This window comes from Macaca thibetana, chromosome 18, assembly GCF_024542745.1.
Source record: "Macaca thibetana thibetana isolate TM-01 chromosome 18, ASM2454274v1, whole genome shotgun sequence".
Lineage (NCBI taxonomy): Eukaryota > Metazoa > Chordata > Mammalia > Primates > Cercopithecidae > Macaca > Macaca thibetana.
The window spans coordinates 47,784,950-47,790,949 of NC_065595.1; the positions used below are offsets into that span (position 1 = coordinate 47,784,950).

Consider the following 6,000-nt stretch of genomic DNA (forward strand, 5'->3'; position numbering starts at 1 on the left):
TTACACTTCATCTCTTTTATTAGATTTCCCTAAACTTCCAGCCAGAAGTGGTATTTCTCTCCTCAAAACCACCACTTTTCTGTGACCATATCACATCCTGTGTTGTGATAAATTAGTTATGTCCCTTGAGGCCAAACCATATTTTGTGCTCTGGTTTACTGGGGGTAGGGGAATCCTTCCCTGAAAAAAAAAAAAATGTGTACTATTTTTCCACTTTAAGCCACAATATCTTCCACTGTGCCAGGAGCAATGCCTTAGAAATAACAGAGGCAAATAAATATTTGTTGCATGAATATAGGAAAGAGAAATGTCCATACATTGTAACTACAAGATCTCATTTTAACTTAATTATTTTTCTGCAGATCACTACAGTTTTCCTGAATACATCTGGTTGAATCTTAATATGTTGTGTTACCTGATAAAAGATCAAGTGGACAATACATTTCAGAAATGCTGAGTTTTAAAACGTTAAGCAGGATTTGATTTTTGAAATTTCAGTATATCTGTAATCATACTGTAGTGCTTTATATCTCTTGAAAAAGTGGAATAGAATATTCAGTGATTACAACATGTTTTGCCACAAAATATTTGGTCTTTCTCAAGAAAACGCACGGGGCTACTCTCTGCTGATTATATTCTGAGAATCAAAACACAAGTAGGATTAAACTCCTGCTAATTAATTTAGTGATAAGTCTAGAAATAGAAAAAATGAAGTATTAATAGTATCAAATTTTATTTACAAGAACAATTTAAGGAATTTTGCCACTCATGTTGAATTCTAGGTTAAAAAAAGCACTAAAAGAAAAAAAATAAGACCTATTATTACCTACAGGTTTAATTTTTCCCCCCAAAATTGAGCAAGATCATGGAGCATGATCATTTGTTCAACAGGGAATTCACGTGAAATTTTCTTTATTAACTGGCTGCAATAGGATGCTTGAAATACTTTCCTCCCTTAGAGTATATTGGTTTAGGATAAGTAGTCCTCTTTTTAAACTATCACTTTGTTATATATAAAATGAAAGGATCACTTTCTCTCCATCATTTGGTATGTTGTCAAAGATGTGATTATTTTCCTCCTTAATCTAAATAACCTTACACCACGTTCCCTGAAAGGCAGCCTCATCATTCAGCTTCATGATTCTCCTTCCAATCTCCCCCAACCTCAGCACAAAGGCCTGCAGCTAGCTGCTTTGGTCTCTGAATTTCTAACTTACTTTTTTGGAAATCTGATAATATTTGAAATACCAGTTAAAATCTAGCAATATAATGTTTCTTATGAATGCTTCTCCGCCAAAAATCTAATAACATTGCACAAAAAAAAAGACAAAAAAGACAAAGTAACAATTTTCTTTCTTCAAAACCACTCAGCTATGCAATCTTGAGTTCTTTTAGACCTTCAGAAGGTATGATCAGTATGCATAGGAAAAGTCATGTCTCTTACTTAACTTTGCAAGAGTGCACTGCAAAGCATTAATAGAGGCATTGCTGTGTTAATAAACTTCAGTCAAAATGCTTTGGGAGATAATTTGATTAAAAAAAAGAATAAAAAACACCGAAGCTGAAATATAGCTTTTATAAGCTGCAAGATCAATTCACCATGTGCTTTTTTAATCAACTGAAATATATACATTTAAACAGAAAACACAGATGACTTAACATTCTGCCATATCATGTCAGTCAGCATGACTAGTTCCTCATAATTTTTTTTTTTTTTTTTTTTAGAAAACTCTCTTGTGCTCTGACTTATGGGGAAAAAAACTTTCCATGAAAAATGTGTGCTACTTTTCCACTTTTGGCCTTGTATGTGCTTCTTCTCTGCCTTAATTGCAATATAAATCAACTGTAAAAGAAGATTTACAGTGATTACAACTCACTTAGAGAGCTGCCAAGATTGATCTGGAAGTGGTATGTTTGTCAAGCCCCAAGTCTACTTCTCATCTTAGCTGGTTCTAAACTAAATTCCAGGACACGTGTGGCGATATTCAAAATGAAATCGATGTAAGAAGAGAAAGTTCTGGTGGGTCACTCCGTTCTCTGTGTTCTCAATGAATATACCTAATCACTTACCCTTCCAAAACACTAGTGCAAAAGACTTTACAAGCAATGTGAACTTCAGACTCATTTACTATGGTAGGAGAAAAGATGACCATAACTACTGAATGGATCCTATATATCCTCCCATTTTCTCTTTATGTGATCAACTGGGTAGGATAGCAACAGAAACAGAACTATTTCTGTTTTGAGTAGATGAATTATTAACACTGCCATCAATAACTTATTAAGGAAGGGCTATATTCAGGTCATTGTAGTAGTTTCTTGAGGAGAGGTTCATCAATCCTTTTATGAAGTTTGGCTTCTTTCTACTGGAAGTTTATTCCTTGACGTGATCACATCAAAGCAACACATGAACATAGAATTAAGAAACAAGTAGACACAATGTAGCATGTGCTTTCACATCTTTCCTCCTTCAAAAGTTCTGGAACATGTTGAATTTGGGGCTAAGCTCAGTAGCTGGACCTAACTTCCGTACGTTTACCATCTGCACCTTTGCCCATACTGTTGGCATTTGGTCAAGTGTCACTCTTGTCTAAAAGATGAAATAGCAGGTCTTTTAGCTTTCTTCTTGTTGGATTTCTTTGAAAGAGTCTTTTTTATAACTTAATTGCTTCAGTTAAAAAGTGACCTCTGATTTCTTCTTGATGAAATGTAATAAAACCTCTAATAAATTATTAGGACGGCTGTTTGCTATCTTGCCAATATATCTCTTTTAAAAATGGGCTCCTCTTTCCAAACAACACTCCTGAAAAATCATGTTTTCCTGTTCAGTTGTTCCCTACTTGTATCGTTTTCCTATAGCAGAATGCTCCTGTTGAATAGACAAGCGCCAAAGATTTTCACTCTCAGCTCATATGAGGACTCAGAAAGGAATGTAATCATATTTAAAAAATAAAGTATATTCTCAAATCTAGAAATTAGCTAGTAATTGAAATTATCATCACAGTGTTTTAACTGATGACCATTGAACTCTTTTCCGGCAAACGGCTCATAGAGCATTAATTGCACGTCACATTACAGATCTGCAGAGTTAAGTTCCCTCTTGCCCTTGGGACTGTGAGGTCTAAAGCAACTTTGTAAGTGTCTTTCAGAATTTAAAAAAAAAAAAAAATCATTAAACTGCAGTTGTTCTATTAAGTCTGCTAAATATGTGCCCCACTGTCCTTTCAAATGTCATTCCCTGACCCTCAAAGCTTTATTACTGAGTTTCTACCATATTTCAACACTGCTGAGGAGCTCTACCTCCTATGTCTCCCCATAGCACCTCAAGTATGTTCTTAACACACCCCAGAAAATCATTTCCCACATAAAGCAAATTCAGCAAGTTTAGAAAGGGAGGTTGATTCTGATTTCATTTTTTTCTGATCAATGTTTTGCATAAGGGGGACTACCTGGGTCTTTTTCTTTTATAGTCCTATAAACATTTTAATTCATTATTTAAAATAACTCATATAACTCCTGGTCACAAAGAAGGAAACAACAGACACTGGGGTCTCCTTGAGGGTGAAGGGTGGGAGGAGGGAAAGGAGCGGGAAAAGTAACTATTGGGCACTAGGCTTAGTACGTAGATAACTAAATAATCTGTACAACAAACCCCCATGAGGGAGAAAATGAGTTACTAAACGAACAAGTTTACCTATATAACAAACCTGCACATGTACCCCTGAACCTAAAATAAAAGTTAACAAAAAAAAAATTCATAATAGTGACTATACTAATATAAAGATAGAATCCTAATCTAGGAACAAAAAGTAAAATATTTTATCTCTGGTATCAATCAGTAAATTATATTATGAGATCTAATATCTGCATTATGAAGTTTGCAAGAAGCAAAAAAAGAAAAGTTGATAAAAGTTAATGAAAGATAGATTTGAAGATAAGACTATATGCTGACTTCATACAAACATTCACAGAATTATAAATTTTATTTTACAAATTTCATTAATTCAAAAGGGACTTCTTCTTTTTCTATATAATTTATACAGGGCTTGGTTTGACCTTGGATCAATCATTTTGTTGATTTTCACCATGAAAATATATTTATTTCCCAAGCAAATACTAAAAACAGAACATGAAAAATAAAGTCTACCAATTTAAGCAAATGGATTCTTTTTTAGTACTTTAGAAACACTCTTAAATATCCAGAATGTAATTGTAATGCTAATTAAGATTAAGAGAATGTAAACTGGCATTTTATTATTCAAATTACACATCAATTGTAGTTAGCTTTCTTAAAGCAAGACTTCATCTGGTTAAAGTTTTCATACAATTCAAAATTTAGATTCATTTTTCTTCCATTTGTCTATCTATATGTTTATAATAGAGTGTGTGTTTCTATATAGAGACCCAAACATTTCGGATATGGAAGAGCTAACGTTTGATTACTGACTAGTGTCTGAAGCCAGAAATCATGATGGTGAACCCATCTACCATGCTCCTATCTGCACACTGACTCATGAAGGTTATTAGTGCTGATGACAAAATAAAATACAGGTGGATTTATCCTGTGTGTTGTCTTTTACTTCAAGAATCAAGGCTCAGTCACCATCATTACTGTTGTGTGCTATCTCCAAATCAAGACATAAGTTCTTACAAATACTAAAACATAGTTCTCTTTCCCACTAAAAAGAAAATACATTCCTAGCCCATTAATTGACCAAGTATTCTGTATATCTATGATATCTTCATTTCTGAATTAAAGATTTCTACCACCTTTGACTATTCTCATGGGACTTCTTTTTATATAACTTGACTGAACCCAATTATGAAATCCTTTAAAAGTAGGATGAGTTTTTCAGGCTTTATTCAGACGGATTTTTCAATGTTTCATTCTTATCTCTTATTTAAAATCTTTTTTTTTTTTCAGTTATATTCCTATTACTAGATGAAAATGATATTTAAGTATCTTTCTTAAAAATAAACATAGACAGGCCGGGCGCGGTGGCTCAAGCCAGTAATCCCGCACTTTGGGATGCCAAGATGGGCGGATCACGAGGTCAGGAGATCGAGACCATCCTGGCTAACACGTTGAAACCCCGTCTCTACTAAAAAAAATACAAAAAACTAGCCGGGCAATGTGGCGGGCGCCTGTAGTCCCAGCTACTCGGGAGGCTGAGGCAGGAGAATGGCGTAAACCCAGGAGGCGGAGCTTGCAGTGAGCTAAGATCGGCCACGGCACTCCAGCCTGGGCGACAGAGCCAGACTCCGTCTCAAAAAAAATAAAATAAAATAAACATAGACGTATTTCCATCATCAAGAAATACATATTAACGCATATGTTATCAAATATTTAAGTTGGAATTAATCACTTAGTTTTCATAAGACTATTTTTTACCTGCTTAAGTATATAGCCTTATATCTCTACAAAATATGTTCATGACGACATTGTGACATCCAGACATCCAGAGCTAACCCTTTTAAGGGATTATTTCACTTCTTGGGTAATTAAAGTAATTTAGTCTTTAGTGTAGAGACTATAAATAACACTTGAGGGGTGAGACGTATGATAATTACCAAAAAAAAAACACTTATATGTATTATGGCTCAAAAAAAACACTTATATGTATAAATGCATGTTATAACATGCATTTAGAATGGCAGCAGACCAAATCAATACTGAAAATCAGAGCACACAGTTATAGTACGTATTCTTAACCTCCAAAAACAAAAGTGAACTCTGCGTTTTCCTATCCACAATAATATTTTGGGAAAACTACTTTGCAATAAATAAACCTTAAGACAAAGCTCATCAGAAACTAACCTTTTATGTGCTGTTTCTTTGGCCCTTGTTTACGTTTAGAAGAAGAAAACGATGGGGATCCTACATTACTGCAGCATGTAGTTATAAATATATATTATACATATTTTATACACACATTTTACTAATTATTAAGTACTCTTTTGTATGTGTATGTGTGTGCATGTGTGTTGTTTCTTTCTTTT

At 34.1% G+C, this 6,000-nt stretch overlaps 1 protein-coding gene across 1 annotated transcript in view; it reads left to right on the top strand.

The window, feature by feature from the left end:
* The window catches only part of CCDC178 (coiled-coil domain containing 178), a 515,084-nt gene that overhangs the window by 507,593 nt on the left and 1,491 nt on the right, over positions 1-6,000 (top strand). The window lies entirely within an intron of this gene.